At 39.2% G+C, this 27,843-nt stretch overlaps 1 long non-coding RNA gene across 1 annotated transcript; it reads left to right on the top strand.

Moving 5' to 3' along the window:
- The first annotated feature begins 1,041 nt into the window (after positions 1–1,041).
- LOC135108111 (uncharacterized) lies at positions 1,042–22,587 on the top strand. The gene is made up of 2 exons (XR_010272147.1): positions 1,042–1,242; positions 19,571–22,587. It is a non-coding gene; the product is annotated as an uncharacterized LOC135108111 (long non-coding RNA).
- Positions 22,588–27,843: the final 5,256 nt, after the last annotated feature.

Raw genomic sequence — 27,843 nt, 5'->3', positions numbered from 1 at the left:
CTAGTCAATCCCTGCAAACCTTCAAAATCTGCTCTTCTTAACTCAGGTATCAGTCATGCTTACGTTTCTACTTCTGGAATCTTCCTCTCATTTCAAACTTAACTTCACAATGATCGCTTTTTTTCCTAACTGTCCTCCAACTTCTACCTGTGTGACTGTTTCATCTCTGTTTGTTGTAATCGAATTTAGGGGAACTTAATTGTGGTTTCCAAGATTATCTGATTTAAATAGTTGTCACTACTTCTCTGTCCTCTATTACCAGGTTCTAGAGTTACTAAAATCAGTCTCCAAACATACATACCTGTATGTCTTTATATCTCTATTTCCTCCCATGGTGGGCTGCAAGCTTTTGTTATAGTGTTCGGTAGTCTATACACTAATCCCAACATTATAGTTTGTTTCTTCCTTGATTCCAATCCATATCGGTTCTGTGTTGTTATCATGCTACTGTTAAGACAGTACGTAGTATTTCAAACATAAAGCACCAAGGCACCTCCTCTCATTTTTTTTTTCTTGTAAACTAATGAGTAATTTTTTATCTAAACTTCTGAATGAAATACTTTTCCTGACATGTATGTATCTATAACTGCTTTTCTGTTAATGCAATAATATCAAAGTTTGTTATTTACATATGTCTATAAGTTTTGTACAGTACGTCTCAGTAGAAGACATGGCATACAGTAGTCGAAGGGTGAGAAAAACGGGAAGCAAATAAAAACGTTGTATTTTCAAACTTCATATGCGTCAGCAGATATATTCAGTGAAAAGTGTACTAACACAGCTATACCTTCATATCAATCGTGTCATACTTGTAGAAAGGCGTAATCCGAATAACCGAATAAATAATAATGAATTAATATATAAATAAATAAATAAAAAAAATATATATATATATATATATATATATATATATATATATATATATATATATATATATATATATATATATATATATATATATATATATATATATATATATATATATATATATATATATATATATATATACTCGTATATAAAGAAAAAAAAAAAAAAACATAAGGAGTGGTAATATGGCGCCCGTTCAGTCGCGATTGTTGTCTCGTGTTAAGTCATCAGTGACAATCTATAGTTCAGTGTCTGACGCAAGAGGAGGAAGCGAAGAAGAAAGGTGCGGGAGTGAATATTGTTTTCATCTCTCATTCATTATCCGGAAGACTTACAGAAGAGTTAAGGGTATTACAAGTGGCTGCATAGGCTCAGGTATGCTTGAATAAGTCTTGGAAGCTATGAAAATGTGCCGACCCCAAATGTTTACGTAAGGTAGACCTGACAAGTCCCACTCCTGCCTCTGGATTGGTTTCCATTCTTATCTTAGGCTGGGCTCATTTCAAGCTTGAGGTGACTGTTTGTTAAGGTAGATAAGCTGCACTTGCTGACAATATTTTAAATTTTCTTTAGCCCAATGCACAACAAGCAAACTGCTAACTTGGATTCGTCCTTGGATAACACTAAGTCGCGCTGACGGGTATGCTTCAGTGTTTTGACCACATCAATAGTAGGCGTGGGATAAGCCCTGGCATCGGCTCCCACTAGGCTTGTTTCTCTAGTCGTGTTGTAATTCCTGAGTTTTTCTGTATCTTGTTTTCCAGATAGTCTTGATGTATTCTTTTTTTCTTGTATATCTTTGTTTCTTTGATCACTAAAAAGTAATGTTTCTGCTATTGTTTCTTCTTTATTTTGATAAATCGATTGTAAGTTAAATTTGTTTCTTAAATTTTCATAACCTTTACATTCTAAAATAAAATGTAGTGTTTCCTTATCATTCATCATATAGGCATCTCTCATTCTTTCCTTGATAATCATTTCTCCCATTTAAACATAGTGTGTTGGTTCTTCCTCTCATCACTAATCTTGATTCTTCAGTGTTGTCTATCCAACTCTCTTCCTGTACATTACTCTTGTATTTTCTGTATATACTTAGTGTAGATTTTTGTTCTGTTTCCCTTCCCCATCTGCATGCATCCCATTCTTTAAATTTTCTTATAATACTTTACTTCTTTACATCTTTTATTTCTCTAAGTGTCAAGTTCATGTCTTTCATATCTACTTTTAGCTTCTTTATCCAATTTTTTTTTTATATTCTTCCAGGAAGATTTCTCTAATAAATTCATTTCTGTTATCTTTTAATATATGTCTAGTAAACAGGATTTTTATTTTTGCATCTCTGGCTACTGTTGAAGTTGCTCCTACCTCAAATCTTAAGACACAGCTTGCTGTATGTATATGTTGGCATTTGTAATATGCATCTGTACAGTTTGTTCTCTATATTTATACACTGGAGTTTGTCAAGATCTTTTTTGTGTAGTGAAGTATCTCTGCTCAATATATTGTAGTAGCTAGTCTATTAGCTACTACAACTACTAACAACCTGTTACAACTCCTTTCTGTGATGCTATATGCTATGTTTGCTAGTTGTTTAGCTTTGTTCATTTTCTCTTTCTTGTGTTCTTTAAAACAGTCTTTCTATTGTTATTCTAACATATTTTATTTTGTTGCATGTTCTGATGTTTGCAATTGTTTTTGGTTGCTCTTGCTGGTTATATATTAATATATTACTTTTTTCCTTGTTTATTTGGGGTCCACATTGCATAGTTATGTTTTGTATGAGGTTGATGCTGTATCTTGCTTCTTCTATTGTTCTTGAAAGTAGTAGCCCATCATCAGCATAATACAGTATAGGTGTTTTGAACCTGTCATTTCTAAATCCAATTTGTTTTTTTGTCTTCTAGTTTCTGTATAATTTCATATGTTAGCAGAAAAGGTACTGTGGAGCCATTATACCCTTGTTGTACTCCATTTCTTATATTAATTGTTGCCTGTTTTTCATTATTCAAGTGTAAATGTGTTTTGTCATTACTATATATCTGTGCTGTAATATTTATTAGCCTTGAGCCATTTCTGTTATTCATAAGTGTCTTTATCAGGTTTCCTCTGTCAATTCAGTCAAATGCTTTTTTAAAACCCAGTGATGGTACTGTCAGTGTGTTCTTATACTTGAAGGTTTCAGAGATACAGTACTTTGATATGTATAAGTTATCCATGACTCTTCTTTCCTCTGTGATGCCTGCCTGTAGATGTCTTCCTAGTCCAGCTTCTCTTATATGGCTCTCAATTTTTTTGCCTTATAGTACCCATAAATAGTTTATATGATGATTTTGCCAGTGCTAATGGTCTTAAATCAGCTGCTCTTGGTTTGTTCTTTTTGGGTATTAAGGTTGTGTTAGTCTCTTTCCAACTTTCTATTACTTTCTTTTCATTAATAATGTTGTTCAAGCATTCTCTCAGTTTGTTAACACAAATTTCACTTGTGTTTATTGCCTTATATAAATCTGGTTTCAGTTTATCTGGGCCTGTTGCTTTACCTGTCTTTGTTTTTGCAAGTTGTTTCTGTACTTCTTCCTTTGTCACTATTGCTTTATCTTTCTCCATTGGTTTAGGCTCTTGTATTTCAGACTTGTAGGCCATATCTAAATGTTCTCTCAGTGTTGTTGGTGTCTAAGTTGATTGGATTCCATTTTTATCCTATTATTAGGTTGTGTGTCTCCTTTTCCATCTCTCTTGAGTTTGTTCATACGCCCCTGTAGTGCTTTCGTTCCATGCATCTTCTTTTCTATTTTCTCCTTGTCTATAGACTTTATTCCAGAAAGTACTCAAGTTGTCTGGCATGTCTTCGGTCTTTACTGATGTTCCATCATCTTTGTATATCACAGTGATGGACTTTTCAGAACAGAATCTAACATAATGTCTAATCAAACCAGGTATGGCTTTAGCAGCCTTTGATTCCTGCAGACTCTTGGTGATTGCCCTATATCAGCTTGCTACTGTGCACATCATCACATGTTAGGCTTCAGTCTCAGGCCTCAGCCTTGTAATAGTGAAAAGCTTTTAAAGCTAAATCTAATGAAATGTTACAAACTTATATCCATAGTAAAGAAGGGCATCATTTTGGTATTATTGCAGTCTTTCAATGGTTTCAACATGGCTTTTCTTACCCTTCTCATCAGATAGAACTTCTCATTCTGAGTAATTTGAATCTCATACATACTTACTGCAGAAAATTATTTACTATGGTGACAGCAATTTTACAAGTTTTATTTGTTTTTTTGGGGGAAGCAAGCTCGGACGTGACACAGCCACGTATGTGATGGATTTCTTAGCTTCGCTAGTTAGGTTTAGGTTAGTTTGGTTAGTTTAGATTAGTTTAATTAGGTTAGGTAAAGTTAATTTATTTGGATAGGATAGTTTGGTTTGCTTAGTTTAGTTCAGTTAGGTAAGGTTAGTTCTGTTAGGTGAGATTAGTTAGGTTTGGTTAGGTTAGGCTAAGTTAGTTTCATTAAGTCAGGTTAGGTGGTGGTGCATGGCAGCTGGGTGGCAGCCATGGGTGAGTGGCAGCCAGTCTTTGTTGGGGGAACATTGCAAGTGAGTGTTATTGTTGTATTACTTATTTTTTGTGGTTGAAACAATTTTTTTCTGGTAGAATTTTATCTGTTTTGTATTAATCTTCTTTTCAGTTTTATTGCAAATTACTAGTTTCTGAGAGGATGAGGGGTTGAGGTTGGGTAAAAAATAAAAAAAATAATGATTTGCAGGAAAAACAGATTAATTCAGAACAGGCTGAAAACTACCAGAAAAAAAAACATTTTTCATCCAGAATAGAGAGAGTGGTGAAAAACTAAAATTTTACCCTCATTTTTCTTGGACACTCATAAAATTGTGTAAACTAAGCAATGAAGACCATGTCTTACTGTGACAGTGATTGATGACAGATTAATAGTTTGCTGTCTGGGTATTATCTCAGTAAATAGCATCCACCATACAATTTTTTTTTTTTTTATTATGCAAGAGGGTCACTGGCCAAGGGTAATAAAAAAATTTAATAAAGAAAAAAACATTCAAATGCCAGTTTCCAAAGTGACATCATATAGAACATTTAAATAACAGAGGATAAGTGTCTTGAAATCTCCCTTTTGAAAGAGTCTAAGTCATAGGAAGGAGGAAGTACAAATGCAGGAAGGGAGTTGCAGAGTTTAACAGAGAAAGGGATGAAATGATTGAGAATACTGGTTAACTCTTGCATTAGGGAGATGGACAGAATAGGGGTGAGAGAAAGAAGAAAGTCTTGTGGGGCAATGCTGCTGGAGGAGGGGGAGGCATGCAGTTAGCAAGATCAGAAGAGCAGTCAGCTCAAAAATAGCGGAAGAAGATAGCAAAACATTGCAACATTGAGGGAAGCTGAAGACAGTCAATTACAGAAGAGGAGTTGATAAGATGAAAAGCTGTGTACTGTATGAAACTGCAGATATAGTAAGATGACTTTTGGATTTGAAGAATTGGGGCATTCACAATGGCTGGAAAAACAGATTCATCAGATGACCTGATTTTATATAAAAAACAAAAAAAACAAAAAAACTTGGTATGCTGGTAAAAGATCTTTACATCATTTGTGTGTTATCAAACCAATAAATAAAATATCAGGAACATTTTTAGCTACCATCATCAACTATAGAATGAGAAATGTGGCAAAATGAGCTAAATACTATGCACACCAGCCAGGGTTTGGGACATGTCATCAGCTTTAGATGAATGCTATTTTTCCTCTCCATATAAATTTAGTTACTAATTTAAGTTATACTATTAACATACAACTTCATAAATTCTGGCACATATGAAAGAAACAACCATATTTTGATACAAAACCTTAGCAGGACACTGGTGAAGATTGTCTGTTGATAATGTGTCTCCAATGTTTTTTTCCTGAATTGCAGCTTGTCTATTTACATATCTCCCAATGTCTTCTCTGATTTGCCACTTTTTTTCTTTGGAAATGCATCTCATCCTTTCACATCATGATTTTGTTTTCACGATATGCTCTTGCAGTCACCCACAGTTGACATATAGACTGGGCTTTTACAACAGCACTGTAAACTTGTATCTTCCACCTTGAGTCTTTTTTTTTTTTTTTTTTTTTTTAAGTCAACATGGCTGACATCAGCTAGCCCTTTTGTCTAAGCATGGTTTTAGCTATCAAAATATATCTGCAGGACAAGTAATATTCGCTTGATTCTTTTTGGGACTTGCCAGATAAAACTTCAGCTCTAATAGAAACCAGTGAAAAGATTTTTCAAACTATGTAGAGGAGTAGAGAAATAAATGTGATAGCACTGAGAGATAAGTTGTGAGTGTGCATCACCAGATCATGTGGATTCTGTTAGCATAAACATTCAATGATTAATGTCTCTTCATAGACATCCAACCCTTCAGGAAGTAAACATTTCACACAGGGAAACCACAGAACGCTTGACTTCTGATCTTTCTAAAATTTCTGATTGGGGCAAAGCAAACTTGGTATTGTTCAATGCCTCAAAAACTCAATTCCTCCATGTATTAACTCAACTCAACCTTCCAGATAACTCTTCTTCACTGACACTCGACAGTCTCTCTTTTACACTAAACATCCTTGATTTGTTGTCTATTTATAATCTAAACTGGAAACTTCACATCTTACTTCTAGCTATTCTAGCTAAAACAGCTTCTCTGAAATTAATCATTCAGAGTCGTCTCTGCCAGTTTTTCTTACCCCACACAACTGCTAACTCTGTACAGGGGCCTTATCCATTCTTGTATGGAGTATGTTTCACATGTATGAGGGTTTTCACTCATATAGCTCTTTTTAAACAAAGTGGAATCCAAATCTTTTTGTCTTATCATCTCCTCTCCTCTTACTGATAGTCTTCAGCCTCCCTCTCATCACTGCAGTGTTGTATCTCATGCATTTTCATGCTAACTGCTCTTCTGATTACTAACTGCATGCCTCCCCTCTTCCCATGGCCTTGCTACACAAGACTTTCTTCTTTCTCTCATCGCTATTCTGTCCACCTCTCTAATGCAAGAGTTAATCAGTATTCTCAATCATTCATCACTTTCTCTGGTAAACTCTGGAACTCTCTGCTGGCTTCTATATTTTCTCCTTCACATGACTTGAACTCTTTCAAGAGAGAGGTTTCAAGACACTTATCCTCTGCTATTTGATCATTCAGTTGCATTGGTCTGGGAACTGGTTTTTAAGTGGGCCTTTTTTTTTTTTTTTTTTTTTTTTTTTTTTTTTTTTTTTTTTTCAAATTCTTGTTTCCCTTGGCCAGTGGCCCTCTTACATAAAAAAAATAGTAAAATAAAATAAATAAATAAACAAAGGTGGACTGGGAGGTTAACATTATCCCAGTTTTTTTTTAATTTATTTTTATTTATTTATTTATTTTTTTTTATGTAGGAGGGACACTGGCCAAGGGCAACAAAAATCCAATAAAAAAAATAAAAAATGCCCACTGAAATGCTGGTCTCGTAAAAGTGTCCAAAGTGGTAGTCAAAAATTGAAGGATAAGTGTCTTGAAACCTCCCTCTTGAAGGAATTCAATTCATAGGAAGGTGGAAATACTCGTACAGAAGCAGGCAGGGAGTTCCAGAGTTTATCAGAAAAAGGGATGAATGATTGAAAATACCGGTTAACTCTTGTGTTAGAGAGGTGGACAGACTAGTGGTGAGAGAAAGTAGAAAGTCTTGTGCAACTAGTCCATGGGAGGAGGGGAGGCATGCAGTTAGCAAAATCAGAAGAGCAGTTAGCATGAAAATAGTGGTAGAAGACAGCTAGAGATGCAACATTGCAGTGATGAGAGAGAGGGTGAAGACAGTCATTTAGAGGAGAAGAGTTGATGAGACGAAAAGCTTTTGATTCCACCCTGTCTAGAAGAGCAGTATGAGTGGAACCCCCCCAGACATGTGAAGCATACTCCATACATGGACGGATATGGCCCTTGTACAGAGTTAGCAGCTGGGGGGGGTTGAGAAAAACTGGCAGAGATATCTCAGAACACCTAACTTCATAGAAGCTGTTTTAGCTAGAGATGAAATGTGAAGTTTCCAGTTCAGATTATAAGTAAAGGACAGACCAAGGATGTTCAGTGTAGAAGAGGGGGACAGTTGAGTGTCATTAAAGAAGAGGGGGATAGTTGTCTGCAAGGTTGTGTTGAGTTGATAGACGGAGGAATTGAGTTTTTGAGGCATTGAACAATACCAAGTTTGCTCTGCCCCAATCAGAAATTTTAGAAAGATCAGAAGTCAAGCATTCTGTGGCTTTACACTATATATTCAGCCTCAGGGGTGGATTTAAGGTGTGCAGGATCCAAGGCTGATGGGAATGCAGAGCCCTAAATAATCCATCAAAGGTGGAGTGTCATTTGTAGCTTAATCGTAATGAAGACAATTGTCAAAATTCAATACTTACATTTATAAATTTGAAAATATTTTCAAAAAAGGAAATTTGTGTTTTTCAATTTTCATTGCATATTTATAATCACCCAATTTATCATCCTGCAATAACTTTCAGGAATATGGCAATATTACATTATTATTAGAAACATATCAATATCTGGGAAATCTTACATAATACAGTGGAACCTTGCATATCAAATGGCTCCATTTTCGGACAAATCAGTTTGCGAACAAAATTTTGAACTCATAACTGCTTTGGTTGTCATACCATAATTTGGTTCCACAACTAAGTTACTTGATTTCACAGTGGTTAAGACAGTAATTCAATCTTTGAAATAAGATAAATGTGATCCTGTTGAAGAGCTTCGATGTAAACAAACAGTTTTCGGTTGCTCAGGAGTAATCCTGAACCACCTGTGGTACTCTTGATAACCCACAATGCTATCACTACTGCACAACTGCATTTTTCCAGAAGCTTTTCCCAGCATCAAGATGTTTAGATGTTATGATCACTTTAATGTTGGCTCCTCTCAGTGTTGCTCTGTAAGGCTTTCCTCACAAGATTGGTGATAAAGATAATATCTGCACTGTCTAAACAATATCTTCTGATGAGTTCCGTATCACTAAGTTCATTCAATACATCCTTTCTGGATAAATAATTTCTAAGCTGGAAATGTTGTGGAGCTGCCATCTTAGTAGTGGAAGCCACCAAGACAGAGTGGATAAGAGTCTGGAAATGGATTAATCCATTTTACATCGATTCTTATGGGGAAAATAGTTTCAGTTTCCAAACATTTCAGGTTTCGAACGACATTCAGGAATGAATTAAATTCAAGAACTGTGGTTCCATTGTAGTTTTTATTTCAATATCACTTTTGGCCTAGAGTGGATGAGTCTGGAAATGGATTAATCCATTTTACATCGATTCTTATGGGGAAAATAGTTTCAGTTTCCAAACATTTCAGGTTTCGAACGACATTCAGGAATGAATTAAATTCAAGAACTGTGGTTCCATTGTAGCTTTTATTTCAATATTACTTTTGGCCTATGTTTCTGGTTAAGGCAGGTTTTTCTCCTTTAAATAACTTTTACACATGGCCCAAACACAATATTAAAGTATTTGCTGTAATATTCTCTGGTTACCCAAGCTGAGCTGTTTGACCCTCACATCACAGGTAACTGAGTTTTCTCCACGTTATGTTTCTTAAAGACCCGCAGGTTTTCAGAGTGGTACACCAGTACCAGTACCAGTTAGCAATCCCCACTTGCATTGCCACAGAACAAGAGTGTTAATCTGTCCTGGCAATGCCTTCTCCTCTCGTGTTATATAGGACCAATTTGTCATTCTCTTCCAAAAACAGGCATATTTTGTCACAATTAAAAACTTGTTGGGGTACAAAACCCTCAACCTCCACAAATTCCCCAAACTCTGTAATGAATTCATTGCGAACATCTTTATCAACACTGGCTCCCTCTCCATGCCTCACAATGCTGTGAATGCCAGTCCTCTTCTTAAAATTACTAAACTAGCCATGGCTGGCTTTAAACACTTCACTTTCTTAGCTCATTCCTGCCTTGTTTTTCAAAAGATCAGCATGCATCTGTTTTGCCTTTTCACATATCATTGCCTCCGATACACTATCACTAGCACACTCTTTTTTCTGTTATCCAGATCAAAAGCAGTTTTTCAATGTGTTTTAATGCAGTGGTTCCCAAACTTTTCAGGCTACGTACCATTTTCCAGGATATTACTGAGTCCACCACCCCCTCTTTTACTGCCACCACCTTTTTTCCTCCCATTTACTAGTAATTGCATGCATCACATTATCATTACATTTATACAGCCCACATGTTTACCGATTTTAACAATTAACACATTGATATTTATATCAGTTGTTTACAACATATAATTCTCATATCTTATAAGTAAAAAATGATCCCAGTTATAAAGAGGAGTTTTGTTAAAAAAATTGTTACTGATAATATGCCTGCACTTACCTCTTACTAATTAGTGAGGTGGATGAGCCTGCATTTCAGCATACAGGTCATCAAAGTCGGGAACAAATGAAGAAAGTTTGATTCTCAGATCTTTGTCAGCATCCATCCTTTGGCGATACTTTGTCTTCACAGCTGTGAGTGCAGAAAAGCCAGCCTCACAGAGGTATGTTTTGGCAAAGGGCATCAATGCTCTCAGTGCTCGTTTGGATAAGTCAGCATAATCTTCCATGATTTGTGCCCAGAAATCCATGAGTGGATTTTGTTTGAATTGTATATGCAGTTCTCCATCACATGACAACTCCAGTAGCTGCTCTTGTTCCTTTAGTTACCGTGTGTAGATATGTGATTGGGAGAGAAGCTTCGAATGGGTTGCATATCAAAGGATATGATGGGTCCCTGGAAGGAAAGTATCTTTGCAGCTGCTCCCTCAGTTGTTTGAAATGTTCAAGAAATAGACCTTTGTGCCAGACTATCAAAACCTTTTGATGTGTCTCAGGCAACAGTGAAAGTTTCACCAAAATCCCTGAAAGTGGATGACCAAGACTCAGTAAGGAAAGTCAGATCACCAGTAGAGCTGCCTCGACAGAATCCATACTGACAATCAGATATAAATAAGATTATAAAATGATAGATGTTTAAGAATCTTCCTGTTGAGGATATATTAAAAAACTTTAGAGAGGCAGGAAATTAAAGCAATAGGATGGTAGTTTGAGGGATTAGAGCAGTCACCACTTTTAGGAACAGGCTGAATATATATATATATATATATATATATATATATATATATATATATATATATATATATATATATATATATATATATATATATATATATATATATATATATATATATATATATATATATGATTACTAAGTCAGCATTTATTATTTTCTTTAAGATATTTTTTTATATCTTATAAGAGGCTTATTCTCTTAAAGTGTAGTGGATGACTTTGCCATAGCTAGTCATGTTTGCTACATCACGATTTCAGGTTCCTTAACCCTTCCTCAGTAACTTTTGAATGTCTGGACACAGAGGCTGGTGTTTATGCCGTGAGTCAAGGCTTCGCTCTTAGTTGTAAGAGGTGAAGATTAGCAGATACAGTGTGACTGGTAGGCTTATTGTGTGGCAGCATGTATGTGCGGCAGTGCATGGTCCCTTCTCATGCTTGGCAGGGCCTGTAAATCCTAACTTCTGGAGCCCCAAGAATACACTTACAACAGCAGCACAGCACGAAGATCACAGAAAAGATCTGGAAGAAAACACTGAAATTGTAGATATGTGTACAGATGCAAGACCGTAGATATGTGTACAGGTGCAAGACACCTTGCAATACTTGAAGCAGTGTATATAAAAGAATTTAAACCCAGGCTCACTGTACTGACCAAGGATTTACAGGCCCTGCCAAGCATGAGAAGGGACCAAACACTGCTGCAACAGAGTGAGCCCATCAGCCAACCAGAACCAACCAATCAGTGCCTCCCACCACCACCACACAATAAGCCCACCATTCATGTTGTGTCAGCCAATCAGCACCTCTTACAGCCCTGAACGATGCTTTGATTCATGGCATGCAGTAAATACCAGCCTTCCCAGTGTGCCCAGTCATTCCAGAGTTACTGAGGAAGGGTTAAGGAACCTGAAATTATGATCTGGCAAACACGACTAGCTACAGCGAAGTCGTCCACTACATTTAAAAAGAGAATAAGTCTCTTATAAGATATGAAGAAAATATTTTAAAGAAAATAATAAATGCTGACTTAGTGATCACATTTAATGAAATATGTGTGAGAGAGAATCTCCTGCCTGTATATACGCTCAATATCTCCAGTGATGGGGCAGTCAAACACAAAAAAAAGGAGGCAGAGACCCAGTGATGAAGAAAGAAAGAGCCACATGAAGTAGAAAATCACTGAACTAAAGGGCAAAATCAAAGAGCTCCAGTCAACTTATTGTGAGGCAGACGAGAAATGGAATAAAGCCGACATTTATACTGATATTAAGAAGAATATAGACAAACTGTTTAAAGAATCTATAGACAAATACAAAGATGGCATCACAGCTAAAAACCATAGAAAACTCATTGCCCTAAATGGCAGCCAAATCAAATACCCATGAGCTATCAAAGGGTGCATCAGTTTAACCACAAAAATGCTCACTGCAGAATAAGAGCTACTAAACACTGCCACATTCTCTCCAAGCCAAAAAAGTTACAGAAATGAGTGGAATGTGAGGTACTCATCAATGACAAAAATTTATCAAAAAAAGGCGAAGTTATCGTTGACCCTTCATTTAAGCTAGCAGTCATGGCAAAAACATCAAAAACAAGAGGCAGTCACAGAAACTGTATACTCAAGAAGAAACACACTGAAGCAGCAAAGAAACTTAAATCCGACCCTAATATTGCAATCAGAAGAGCAGACAAGGCAGCAGCTTACATCATCATGGACACTTGGAGTATCTCAAAAAGATGGACGACCTTCTGGGCAACATGACAAAATTTGCCAAGATCACCAAGGACCCCACAGATGTGCTCAAGATCAAACTCAACAAAATAAAAACCAAATGCAATGCTAGCAGCAACAACCTCAAGTTTTAACAAGCTCATAGGCAAGTATAGTATGGGGTTACTATTATGGTGATGTTAAAACACAGGCCAGGAAACAAGCTGCACCCAATAATTTCTCAAATCCTTACACCAATGTACAACATCACTAAAAAGTTGTGTAACATACTAGCACCTTATATTCCCACCACCCACAGCCTGCATTCTGCATCTGATTTTCTCCACATCCTCAAGAGCAACAGTGCCAAAGGTAACCTTGCCTCACTTGACGTGGAATCGCCTTTCACCAATGTTCCAGTCGCACCATTGACTACATCATTGACAAAGTGTACCATAACGATTCTGCACCCTAGCTTGACATTCCTGAAACTGCACTACACAGATTTCTCGAATGCTTCACCATGGAAGCCCCATTTACCTACTCTCAAGGAAACAAATACAATCAAATTGATGGTGTATCCATGGGTTCTCCCTTGGGTGTGCCCATGGCCAGCTTCTTTATGGGCTGTATGGAGGAAGAAGTGTTTCAAAAGACTGAGAAGCCTGATATATATATTGACGACATATTCATCAAGACCACAAGCAACATTGGTGCTGATCAGCTCAAGCACTGCCTTGAAGAACTTTCTGGTCTCAATTTCATCATAGAACACAGTGTGAACAGTACCATGCCCTTCCTTGACATCCTTGTGAAACAACAGCAAGTGATGTTCACTACAGCAGTATATATCAAACCAGCTAACCCTGGGCACTGCCTTAATGGAAGGACCAAATGTCCTGACAGATATAAGGAGTGTACTATTGGTGCTTACATCCAAAGAGCACTCACATACTGCAGTACTTGGCAGCAAGTACATGAAGAAATAGAAAGGGCAACACAAGTATTGATAAATAACGGCTTCAGTGAAAAGAACATCATCCACCAAACCAAGATCATCAATGTGGCATAACTCCAGCATCTCTAGAGACTCAAGAAAGCCTAACATCATCATATACTACTGTGCTTTCTTCTCTACAGGATACAAAGAAGATGAAAGAATTATCACACACAGTGAAAGGAAATGTCAAGCCCAAAGATCCAGAAAGGAAGATAAGGTTTTAAATATACTACAAGAACAAGAAAACCAGCCACCTCCTTCTTAGAAAGTTCCCACATAGAAAGACGGACAACCCAAAAGTCACAGACCGTGTACAAGTTCACCTGTAAATGAGGAAACTGAGAAGCCCTCCCTTCAACTTACTGTATTTACTGGCATATTAGACGCATCTCTGCACAAGATACCCTATTTTACAAAGATGTTTTGTGGAAACATTTTTCTTTTATGTTTCATCATAAAGTTATGGAAAAAAAATGTATTGTGTGTGTGTGTGTGTGTGTGTGTGTGTGTGTGTGTATGTGTGTGTGTGTGTGTGTGTGTGTGTGTGTTGGCCATTGACCAAGAGTAACAAATAATTTTAATAAAAAGAAAGGCCCACAATGCCAGTTCCCATAGAAATGTCAGATAGAATAATAAAAAAACAGAGTATAAGTGTCTTGAAACCTCCCTCTTGAAAGAGTTCAAGTCATAGGGACGGGGAAATACAGAAGCAGGCAGGAAGTTCCAGAATTTACCAGAGAATGGGATGAATGATTGAGAATCCTGGTTAACTCTTGCATTAGAGAGGTGGACAGAATAGGGATGAGAGAAAGAAGAGTCTTGTGTAGCCAGGCTGCAGGAGGAGGGGAGGCATGCAGTTAGCAGTATCAGAGGAGCAGTTAGTGTGAAAATATTGGTAGAAGATAGCAAGAGCTGCAACATTGCAGTGATGAGAAAGAGGCTGAAGACAGTCAGTCAGAGGAGAGGAGTTGATTAGATGAAAAGCTTTTGATTCCACCCTCTCTAAAATAGCAGTGTGAGTGAATGTCCCCTTCCCCCATTCACTTAAAGCAAACTCCATACATGGACAGATAAGGCCTCTTTACAAAGTTAGCAGCTGTGGTGGAAGGGGGTGTTATCAGAAAACTGGCAGAGATGACTCAGAAAGCATAACTTCATAGAAGTTGCTTTAGCTGGAGATGAGATGTGAAGTTTCCAGTTTAGATTATAAGTAAAGGACAGACCAAAGATTTTAAGTGTAGAAGAGGGGGACAGTTGAGTGTCATTGAAGAAGAGGGGATAGATATTTGGAAGATCATGTCAAGTTGATAAGTGGAGGAATTGAGTTTTTGAGGCATTGAACATTACTAAATTTGCTCTACCTCAATCAGAAATTTTAGAGAGATCAGAAGTCAGGTATTCTGTGCCTTCCCTGCATGAGCTGCCTACTTCCTGAAGGGTTGGATGTTTACAAAAAGACATGGGAAAGAGCAGGATGGTAATGCAATGATGTTTTCCATGCCCTTTCTGGCCTAAACCCTCAGAAGGCTTATGGACCTGATGGTGTTCCTCCTATTGTTCTCCAAAGCTGCACCTCCGTGCTTGCACCTTGCCTAGTCAAACCCCTTCAACTCTGTCTGTTAACATCTACCTTTCCTTCTTGCTGGAAGTTTGCCTACATTCAGCCTGTTCCTAAAAAGGGTGACCATTCTAATCCCTCAAACTACCATCCTATTGCTTTAATTTCCTGCCCATCTAAAGTTTTTGAATCTATCCTCAACAGGAAGATTCTTCAACATCTATCACTTCACAACCTTCTACCTGATCACCAGTATGGGTTCCATCAAGACCACCCTACTGATGATCTGGCTTTCCTTACTGAGTCTTGGTCATCCTCTCTTAGAGATTTTGCTATTGCCTTAGACATATCAAAAGCTTTTTAGAGTCTGGCACAAAGCTTTAATTTCCAAACCACCCTCCTAAGACTTCTATCCTTCTCTCTGTAACTTCATCTCAAGATTCCTTTCTGACCGTTCTATTGCTGCTGTGGTAGATGGTCACTGTTCTTCTCCCAGATATATTAACAGTGGTGTTCCTCAGGGTTCTTTCCTGTCACCCGCTCTCTTCCTATTATTTATCAATGATCTTCTAAACCAAACTTCTTGTCCTATCCACTCATATGCTGATGATATCACCCTGCACTTTCCCACATCTTTTCATAGACGTCCAATCCTTCAGGAAGTAAACAGTTCATGCAGGGAAGCCACAGAACACCTGACTTTTGATCTCTCAAAAATTTCTGATTTGGGCAGAGCAAGCTTGGTATTGTTCAATGCCTCAAAAACTCAATTCCTCCATCTATCAACTTGACACAACCTTGCAAACAACTATCCCCTCTTCTTCAATGACATTCAACTGTCCCCCTCTTCTACACTGAACATCCTCGGTTTGCCCTTTTCTTATACTCTAAACTGGAAACTTCACATTTCACCTTTAGCTAAAACAGCTTCTATGAAGATAGGCATTCTGAGACATCTCTGCCAGTTTTTCTCACCTCCCAGCTGCTAACTCTGTACAAGGGCCTTAATTGTCCATGTACAAAGTATGCTTCACATGTTTGGGGGGATTCCACTCATACTGCTCTTTTAGACAGGATGGAATGAAAAGCTTTTTATCTTATCAACTCCTCTCCTTTAACTGACTTTCTTCAGCCTCTTTTTCATTGCCGCAGTGTTGCATCTCTAGTTATCTTCTACCGCTATTTTCATGCTAACTGCTCTTCTGATTTTGCAAACTGTATGCCTCCCTTCCTCCAGCAGCCTTGCTGCACAAGACTTTCTTCTTTCTCTCGCTCCTATTCTGTCCACCTCTCTTAAGGCAAGAGTTAACCAGTATCCTCACTCATTCATCCCTTTCTCTGGTAAATTCTGGAAATCCCTGCCTGCTTCTGTATTTCCACCTTCATATGACTTGAATTCCTTCAAGAGGAAGGTTTCAAGACACTTATCCTTCAATTTCTGACTACTCGTTTGAACTCTGTTCAAGGACCAGCATCTCAGTGGGCTCTTTTTTTTATTTTACTTTTTATTTTTATTTATTTATTTTTTTTTCTTTTGGTCCTTGGCCACTGTTCCTCCTACATAAAAAAAAAAATAAAAAATCAGTGTAGAAGTGGATAGGACAAGAAGTTCGGTTTAAAAGATCATTGATGAATAATATTTAGAGAGTGGGTGACAGGACAAAACCCTAAGGATTACCATTGTTAATAGACTTAGGAGAACAGTGGCCGTCTACCACAGCAGCAGTCAGAGTGGAAACTTAAGATGAAGTGACAGAGAGAAGGATAGAAGCTGTATGAGGGCAGTTTGGAAATTAAAGCTTTGTGCCAAACTTTTATCAAAAGTTTATGATATGTCTAAGGCAACAGCAAAAATTTCACCAAAATCCCTTAAAGATTGTGTATTTTGTCCTAACATCTGGCGTGATGCAGCACCATGGCTGTGCAGGAATACCATCACATCTAAAACTCTCTCTCTCTCTCTCTCTCTCTCTCTCTCTCTCTCTCTCTCTCTCTCTCTCTCTCTCTCTCTCTCTCTCTCTCTCTCTCTCTCTCTCTCTCTCTCTCTCTCTCTCTCTCTCTCTCTCTCTTTCTCTCTCTCTCTCTCTCTCTCTCTCTCTCTCTCTCTCTCTCACAGAGAGAGAGAGAGAGAGAGAGAGAGAGAGAGAGAGAGAGAGAGAGAGAGAGAACAATCCTGAAATTCACGAAGTTGAATAAGTCTGATTGAGAATGAAAATGGATGGAAGGAGCATAAATGAGAAGAAACTAGATGGAGGAAAAATGGAAAGGAGCTGGGGACAGGGAAAGAGAATACTTATTTCACAATACTTCCTCTCTCCTACTAATTCTTCACTCACTTCTCACACTTGCTGTTTATATTTATACTTTCTACTTTCTCTCCATCCTCCTCCTTCACCTTCCCTGCACTTCCCTGCCCCATGTACTCTCCTTCCCCAGTTATGTCCCTTCCTCACCTTTTTTTCTTTTCCTCTCCCTTCCTCTCTCATCTTGTCTCAAACTTCCCTTCCCCCTTATCCATCAGAGATGAGGGACAAGGGAGAGGAAGGGGAAGGAGGGCAGGGAAGGGGAAAGAGGGGAGAGAGAGAGAGAGAGAGAGAGAGAGAGAGAGAGAGAGAGAGAGAGAGAGAGAGAGAGAGAGAGAGAGAGAGAGAGAGAGAGAGAGAGAGAGAGAGAGAGAGAGAGAGAGAGAGAGAGAGAGAGATGGATGGAGGGAAGAAGGAAAAAGAGCAGAAGGCAAGGAAGGGGGAGAAGAGAAGGGGAGGGGGAGAGAGAGAGAGAGAGAGAGAGAGAGAGAGAGAGAGAGAGAGAGAGAGAGAGAGAGAGAGAGAGAGAGTTTTATTATTAGTAAATATATTGGAGCCTAGTATGCTACTGCTTTCATTCCACACCTATAGGCAAAGGCTTACAGGCTTAGGCGTCTGTATAATGGCTGCATTAGACGCACGGTAACAAATACAGTACATCGGCATGACGATGATGAAGCTGTCATGACGGCTCACCTGCTACCTAACAATACATAAGAACATAAGAACATAAGAAATAAGGGAAGCTGCAAGAAGCGACCAGGCTTACACGTGGCAGTCCCTGTATGAAATATACACTTATAACAGCAACATGGCACCAAGATTACAAGAAAAGACCAGGAAAAAAACACTGAAATGTGTATGTGTACAGATGCAATACTTGAAGCACTGTATATAAAAGAATTCAACCCCAGGCTCAATGTACAGGCTGAGGACTTAAGCATGAGAAGGAACCAAACACCACCACCACAGAGTGAGCCCAACAGCCAACTGGAGCCAACCAATCCCTCCCACCGCTGCCACATAACAAGCCTGCTAGTCAAGTCGCACTTTAACAGCTAGTCAGTGCCTCTTACAGCCCAGAGCAATGCCTTGACTCATGGCATATATACCAGCCTCCCTAGCATGTCCAGTCATTTTGAAGCTACTGAGGAAGTGTTAAGGAACCTGAAATCACAATCTAGCAAGCATGACTATGAAAAAAAAAAAAAAAAAGCTACAACCAAAGTCATCCACTACATTTCAAAAGAGAATAAGTTTCTTATAAAATCTAAAGAAAATATCTTAAAGAAAATAATAAATGTTGACTTAACAATCACATTTAATGAAATATACTACACTCAAAAAAAAAAAATATACTCGTATATATATAATATAATATATATATATATATATATATATATATATATATATATATATATATATATATATATATATATATATATATATATATATATATATATATATATACGAGTATATATATATATATATATATATATATATATATATATATATATATATATATATATATATATATATATATATATATATATATATATATATATATATATAAGGTGTAAGTTTACCAATTAAAATTTATTGAATAATATTACTGATCTCTGATTGAGGGCCAGCACAAACAATTTAGCTGTTAGCTGACATGTTTCTTAGGTGTAACTACACAATTTTTAATGAAAATCATAATTTTGATGATGATCCTATATATATCTCATGCAAATAAGCTCATTTGCCAATGATGAAAGAGATAGCCATGGACCTGCAAAATTTTGGACAATTGAATTAATTGAATTAATGTCAACACTTGAAAACTGAGTAAGATTCCTGGAATTTAGAATTAAGGGTAAAGAATTCTTAACGCATATATGAATGTATATTTTTCTCTAGAAAATACAAGTTTATCTAAACTTAGAAATTATAGTAAGATGTTTTAACTTGCAGTTTGAGAGAAATACTAGGAAGTGTGAAAGCAGACAACCCACAGCATACCTAAGCAACATTGCTGTTGAAGTTGCTTAAGTGGCAGCAAGATGGTGTGTATTCCCTGCATTGTGGTACCAGTCCTGCTCTTCATCTGGCATCGCTTCCTGCAGCCTGTGTTTTTAAAGTTTTGGAACCCATGGAAGAAGATAACAGGTCATCATGAGACAGAGAAAAGTGGGAAAGATGCCAGTTGTCCAGCATCTAATGGAACAGCTGTAAAGAATGGTGGACCTGCATGTCCCTTCTCTGGCAAAAAAACAGAGGAACAGTCTTCTGAAGAATTACCTCATGACAAGAAGAACGACTGAATTTTTTCACATTTTCTATTTGTGTGTGTGTGTGTGTGTGTGTGTGTGTGTGTGTGTGTGTGTGTGTGTGTGTGTGTGTGTGTCTGTGTGATTTATTACTGTCTCAAGGGTCATGTGTTGGACTGGTGATTGTTGGCTTTACCCACCTGGAGAATGGTTCATATTTATATAGTCATTTGGCTTAGAACTCATGTAGGATTTGGCTGAGACTTAATGCACCACACACCAGATCCTTATGCTCAAGGAGGGCAATAACTATTTAATCATTAAAAGATTATCCTTAGCATCATAAGTATGGCCCAAACCTCCATTTGTCACTTCCTGAGTGACAGTCAAGGATGATGCCTACTGAGCTAGTGAGTAGTGTGTGTGTGTGTGTGTGTGTGTGTGTGTGTGTGTGTGTGTGTGTGTGTGTGTAGTTTACCAGAATAATAATGAAATATATCCAGTCTATTTGTAAAAGTTTTAATATCATATGTATGTATATACTTAGATATACTATATGGATCAGTATCTGTATTTTTGTGTTTATTTCATATTGGAACAGAAGTTTTTAATAATATAAGTATTTTATGTTTCAGCTGAATATATGTACATATATACCTCATCCTATGTCGTTAATTGGTTCCAGAGGTCAAGATTTAGGTACAAAAATTATTGAAATCAAAATAACCACACTATAAACTGCAAATAAACACTCCATTGCTTGTTACAGTACAGTGAACCTCCAGTTTTTCATGGGGTTATGTTCCAAAGGCACCCATGAAGTGCTAAAAATCTGCATTATATTGATGCTACCATTAAAATTCCTATTCATTCTCTGTTAATAAGAAAAATTAGTACAGGTACTCGCTGATGATGGATGAGATGAATGAAGATCATGAAGTAATTGTGTAGCTTGATATAACGAACATATTCAGCTTTGAAAAAAAAACATTCAGCTTTGAAAAAAAAATCACAGATTTTTGCAACACTTATGTGATACATTCCCATCACTGTGTAGACTATTATCTGTGTATTGTGTATCACTGATGAATTATTGTACCCAAAAACTTGTCCCAGATCTGGGACAGTAGTATTTTCACTGTGATAAAATTACAGATTTTGTGAAATATGTCAATAGTATTCAAAAGGAAAAATAAAAAAATAAAAAAAACTTGTTCATGGTTTATTGTAGCAAATTCATTTCTGCACACAATAGAGAAAATAATGATATATTATTCATCATGAGAAAAGTTTCAACATTTTGTTGAAATATATTCATCCAGAGAAAAATATAATTGGCCATACAAAAATACTATACCTTAATAGAATGACTCCACTTTATCACAGTAAAGAAATACTTTCCATTGGAAAAGGCACTGTTCTATTCAATACAAACTCAATAACTACATTACAGGTAAAACAAAATGAAGCAACCATTTCATGGCTTGTATGAAAATAAATAACCAAAAGTTAGTCTTCCTTAAACATCTAATAGGAACAGTACTTCTCAGTATACACAGCACTTCTGTTATTTATGACTAAATTTTTAGAGGTAGCATAGTACATTTTAATTTTTCAAGTGCCTATGATTTTTTTTTTTTTTTTTTTTGAGGTAGCACAGTACATTTAAATTCAGGCTATACCCTATGAGAATCCACAGCATAATTGCAACTCAACTCAGGACCTAAGAAATATCCCTCAGATTAAATTATAACTAAAAAGAAATAATTCTCACTCAGTGGTTACATTTCCATAGCATTCATGGCAAATGAAACAAGCTATAGCAGTTTCTTTCTGAAGAAAAGGTCTTATCTTCCACACCTTATTTATATATATATATATATATATATATATATATATATATATATATATATATATATATATATATATATATATATATATATAGATATAGATATAGATATATATAGATAGATAGATAGATAGATAGATAGATAGATAGATATATATATATATTTTTTTTAAGTAGGAAGATTATCATCAATTACTTTTAGATTGCTTCAAATTACCTCATATTTTCCCCTCGACTTACAATCAGCAACCAGTTTTATCTTAGTTCTCTCCTGCCATTATATATTCTGTCTAGGAAATTTAAGAACAGACATCAAAAATGTTATGCCTGCAAATGCTTTCATCTCATCTGCTGTTATACCTAAAGGCTTTCCTGTCTCTAACATGTATTTTTTTCTGTGTTTCCACTGTAAGTGCATTCCATATTTCCTCAGAAATATAACCTGAAAAATATTCTACAAGAGAAACAATGGTGGGTTGTTCAACCTGTTGCCCATCAATATCATCAATATCCATAAGAAATCTTTTTCTGAAGTGTGAATTTCTGTGGAATAAGTGACATCTATTTGGCAGTGTTCTTTGGCTTGAGATTTGACTTGTTGATACAGATACTGCCAAAATGCCATCACTGGCCCCCTCATCCCTTATAGCATCAGATGAAGACTCAACCTCATCTATTTGTGATTCACCTTCTGTTTGTCTCAGTGTATACTTTTGCACCAGGAAAAAGTTCACTAGGCTGAACAGAAACAGTAGGCCAGTCATCTTCATCCGACAGACCACCCTCCTCATCTAATGCATCCAGTAGTCATAGGATCTCCTCACACTCTGTAATTAAAATAATAATAATAAATAAATAAATAAATAAATGCATACATATATAAATAACAATATCAAGGCATGCCCACAGCATATTTATTTATCTCACCAAAAATGCTTCCTTAGCACTGGCAAGTATGGTCTGTATGCACAATCTTAGTGAAGAACTTTTACTAGTCTTCCCCATTGAAGATAAGAGTTAATGAGAAATGGTGAAAAGAGGCTGCAATTTATATAACCAAGTTTCTTATCAACTAAAAGCTATGGTGGATTTCATAAAATGCTTTAAACAGATCTACGCCTTCAAATGACTCAAATCCTAAGGTATACCTTTAATAAGTTATACTGAACCAGAAAGGCTACAAGAATTAATTTTTTTTCTTGCAAATTTGCTTTTAATTTTAAATGCCCTCCATATTTAAATATCAACATGGCATTTAAATCCCAAGTGGTATTTAATTAAAGACCATTCATTAATGACGCGGTCACAAACTATTCAGTGTATCTGGTGCTCATAACTAATTTAGGTATTTCTCAGCTTACGGAGCGTAATGTTTTAAAACACTGCTACGGCATTATGACTGAATTTCTATTTTAATATAAGTTGTGTACATTGCAGTACGCTCATATTAGTCCCTTTAAATTCGTTAAAATAATCTGATTAACTTTCAAAGGAGATTCTTCTAGATAATCTGCAGAAGATCTCAGTACCTCTATACGCTTACACATCACCAAGCACCTTAACAAAACATTAATGCTTCCGCAAAATAAAATTTTGAACCATAATAATACTGATGTCCCAAATTTGGCACAAGCTCGACATCTCAAGTATTCTTAAGAATGCACGGATTTTTCGGATTTCAAGACTTCAGTTACATGTACAACTCACCTGTGTATCGTTAAAAGCTGAATATCTTAACAGTAACCACTATAAATAAGGCTTACTTACCCATTATTTGTAGATCGCCCAAGGAACACCAGTATAGCTCTTCTTTCCTCGTCGTCGCTGCTCTCCTAAATGTAAAAGTAAATAGGTCGCTTACTCCAACAGAAAATAAACAGCAGGCAGTGAAGAAAACGTGGCTGGCGGCTGAATCGGAAACTAATGTATATTTTTTCTGTGAATTTTAAAATTTTGTCCCAAATTTGGGACATTTTTACTTAGTTGAGAGCTGAACGGGATATGGGGAGAAAGAGAGAGAGAGATGAATTGTGGCTGTGTGACGGCCAGTGAGTGACCTTGACAGTGACAGTTGCGCATCTCTCTCTTTCTCTCCACGTCCAGACATAGCGATGGTCGGACGTGCTCTTGTGCTCTCGTTGCCACACCATCACTTTCAGTAGTTACTGGTTTGCTTCGTCCTTTATTGTACACGGCAGGCCTCCTGCTGCTACGTCAGGGCTTTGTGCCATGGCGTACTCTGGTCCGGCCTCATTTAATGTACTTGAGGAGGACCTTGCTATTAGTGGGAACCTCAGTGTGGCCTCATTTGTCTATGGAGGAACGAAGCAGTTATCTTCCGCAGTCGTTCCATCTCCATTTTCACCTCATCAGGCCAGCTGTGATCTTCCAACCACCTCCTCTGCTTCCACCTCCAAGCGTACGGTAGACGACGCCAACACCAGTGGGAATGACGTGATACCGACCAGTAAGTCCTCACGTACTGGTCCTAGTGATGGTGCTCCCGCGGCTAATAACTTCCCGCGTTTGTTACCGCCCGGCACGTATTCACCCCATCCATCTGCTCTACTCTTGCCTACGCCTACTCAACCAGCGCACTCTCGCCTGCCCGCTTTTGCACCCAGAACAGACTACGTCAAGCTTGTCTTTCTTGACAATCCAGGTGTGGACATAAAACTTCGCTGGCTAACTATGGGTAGTCGCCATTTCTGCCTGGGCCGTACTCTGGCTGAGGTTAAAATGTCAGCAGTGACCTCTCACTTTGTCTACATCGCGCGGAAGCGTCAGGATATTGAGCAGAATGTTGTGGCTGGGAAGTTTTTGGCATTGAAACTTCAGATGGAAGATTCTCCTGTGCGGCCTAGGAAATCCCCAGCTACCTTATTACCCATTACCCTGTTGGAGTCGACTCGTCACTCAGCAAGGAGTTGCCGGGTATCTACAGTGCCCGCCGCTTCCATCAAAACGGTCAGCCACTCAACAGGATTGTGGTTACCTGGAGTTTCCAGGAGCCTCCCCCGTCGTCCGTGTCCTTTAGTTTTTTACCATATCTGCCGCCATGTAAAGTTCAGCCTATGTCAAGTGACAGTATAATGTGCTTTCGGTGCTGGAATGTAGGGCACATCAGATACTGCTCGGCTGCAGAGAAGTGTGCCTGGTGCTCTGGCCTTCAGGACTCTCGTTCCTGTCGCGATCGAGGCCCGGCCCGATCGTCGACGGAGGATGCTGCCACCCCTTCACTACCACTGCCTCCGGCCGTCACGGCCAACTGGCAATGCCTTCATTGTCACGAATGAGGGGTTAATGCGTGGCACGGCTGCTCCAGACGTCGTTCTGCCGCTTCAATTCAATTCAGTCGAGGACAGTACCTCCACGACCGTCATCAACACCACCACCACACGCTCTCTACCCTTTCGGACTCAACCTCTCCTCCTCTATCCCACGAATCTTGGTCCTTCAGACTGGTGTGGAAAATCTGAAAGCCTGCTCTGCCTCTCGAGTCCCGTTTGGACACACTGGAGGCCAATATCAACAAAGTTGCTGCTTTGCAAGTTGTTGTGGAGGCATCAGTGGCGACATTAACGGAGGCACATCACATCGTCATTGAGAAGCTCTCGACACTCACTCAGCTGTTCGAGGCCTGGGCTACGCGTGCTGGTGTGCTACCACCACTCTGCGGGAGTGCTCTCCACTCCCGCTTCTACTGCAGCGTGTGCTGCGTCTCCTACTCCCTCCTCTGCTGCTGCGTGTGCTGCGTCCTCTACTCTCTCCCTTGTTGCTGCGTGTGTTGCGTCCTCTACTCCCTCCCCTGCTGCTGCGTGTCCTGCGTCCTCCACTCCCTCTCCTGCTGCCGCGTTTGCTGCTTTCTCCACTCCCCCCCCCTGCTGCCGCGTGTGCTGCTTTCTCCATTCCCTCCCCTACTGCTGCGTGTGCTGCGTTCTCCACTCCCTCCCCTGCTGCTGCGTGTGCTACGTCCTCCAATCCCTCCCTTGCTGCTGCGTGTGCTGCGTTCTCCACTCCCTCCCATGCTGCTGCGTGTGCTGCGTTCTCCACTTCCTCCCCTGCTGCTGCGTGTGCTGCGTCCTCCACTCCCTTCCCTGCTGCTGCGTGTGCTGCGTTCACCACTCCCTCCCCTGCTGCTGCGTGTGCTGCGTCCTCCACTCCCTCCCCTGCTGCTGCGTGTGCTGCGTCCTCCACTCCCTTCCCTGCTGCTGCGTGTTCTACGTCCTCCACTCCCTCCCTTGCTGCTGCGTGTGCTGCGTCCTCCTCTTCCTCCCCGGCTGCTGCGTGTGCTACGTCCCTCCCTTGCTGCTGCGTGTGCTGCGTCCACCACTCCCTCCCCTGCTGCTGCGGGTGCTGCGTTCTCCATTCCCTCCACTGCTGCTGCGAATGCCGCGTCTTCCACTCCCTCCTCTGCTGCTGTGTGTGTTCCTTCTTCCTCTTGCCAACCTCACCACTTCAAGGATGTTCGCTAATCGCCTACAGCTACATATCCTCTCCTGAAATGCTTGTGGAGTGACGGCCTTTGATAAACTTGCAGCTCTTCAGGCATATGTGTTTCGGCACCACCCGCAGATAGTGTTTATACAGGATGCCTTTGTTGGCCATATGCATCATGTAGCTCCTACTCTCTCAGGGTATGCTTCCTACATACACCAAGTAAGGAATGGCCTTCTTACGTACGTTCACTCCTCAGTTCGCCACAAGCTTCTTCGATGTTTAATTGACCCTGACACTACCTTCCAGCAGTTTGAGGTGACACTAGGCTCTGCTACGCTTTCTGTTTGCAATGTTTATTGTTCACCACTTGGGCTGTCTACAGATGTTTTGCCTCCCCAAGCTGCTCTGGGATCGATCTCCATGGGTGACTTTAATGCTCGCCATCCAGAGTTGGGTGACATCTCTCCAAACCCAAACAAGAATGATTGCCGCCTCCTACAATATATCCAGACTCACCGTCTCACCCGCTGGGTCACTGATGGAGCTACTCATTCCCGCAGCGGGACTCTCGATCATGTCATCACATCGGCTCGTGTGGCCACTCACGTTAAGTGTTCTTCCGTTCCAGCCCTGTTTTCCGACCACATTGCTCTTAGCTTCCAGTATTCTGCTCCTGCTCTGTGAACTCCAGTCCACCGGCGACTACATATCTCTATACTGCCGAAGTATAGAGTATAGAGAAGCCCCAATTATATCGCCTGCATGTCCACCTGTCTCCCTAGATTTGATCTCTTCGCCTTTACTCCTCTTTGGTCACCATCACTCATGATTTTTTTACCCATTATATTAAAAGGACACATCTCTGTTGTTCCTGTCTGCCGCATTCTTGGACCATGCATGGACGATCGCTTTCTTCGGGCCGAGAGGAACCCAGTGGAGGCTGCGCGCCTGTTTCAAGAGGATCCAGCCCCTTGTAACCTGCACTCCTATCAGGCTGCTAGGGACGAGTTGGTAGCACTGCAAGGAAGTGTGAGAACGGAGTCGTGGCAGAAATTTATGGGCAGCATTAAATGAGAAACAAGTGTTGGGACCATGTGGCATCTAATTAATAGGGTGGTTCGGAGGAAACCTGCCAGTGCTCTTCATCATGACCAGGGTGAACTTGCTCAGGAACTTCTTGATGACTGGGATGCACAGTCTTGTGTGACTAATCTCCCTGTTCAGGAGTCTCTCTCTGCCCGAGAGGATCAACGTACTCTCCGATTGATGGCAGGATTGTTGGAGGGAAATGATGAGGATGCCATATCCGATCACTGAGGAGAAGCTGTGACATGCATTGGCTCGGGGTAAGGCAACAGCACCAGGAGACGACGGGATCACGTACTCAGTTCTTCGGCTACTTCATTGTGTACCTGGTAACCCTCTCCTTCGCCTTTATAATCTATGTTTTTTTTTTTTTTTTCCCAGGGATATGTGCCTTCTGTCTGGACCTGCAGCACCATTGTCCCTATCCCCAAACCTGGTACAGACAGGTTTCGACCGGTTTCTCTCACCTCTTGTTTCAACAACGTCATTGAGCGCATCCTACTTTCCTGTCTGCTTTATCGGCTGGAGTCTGAACTCTCACCTCGTCTTTTTTGGTTTCCTGCCACGCTGGGCATCCACCATTGCCTCGCAGAGCTCTACTC

This window comes from Scylla paramamosain, chromosome 16 (assembly GCF_035594125.1).
Source record: "Scylla paramamosain isolate STU-SP2022 chromosome 16, ASM3559412v1, whole genome shotgun sequence".
Lineage (NCBI taxonomy): Eukaryota > Metazoa > Arthropoda > Malacostraca > Decapoda > Portunidae > Scylla > Scylla paramamosain.
The sequence above is the reverse complement of the archived record's forward strand: the minus strand, read 5'-3'. Positions and strand labels throughout refer to the sequence as shown.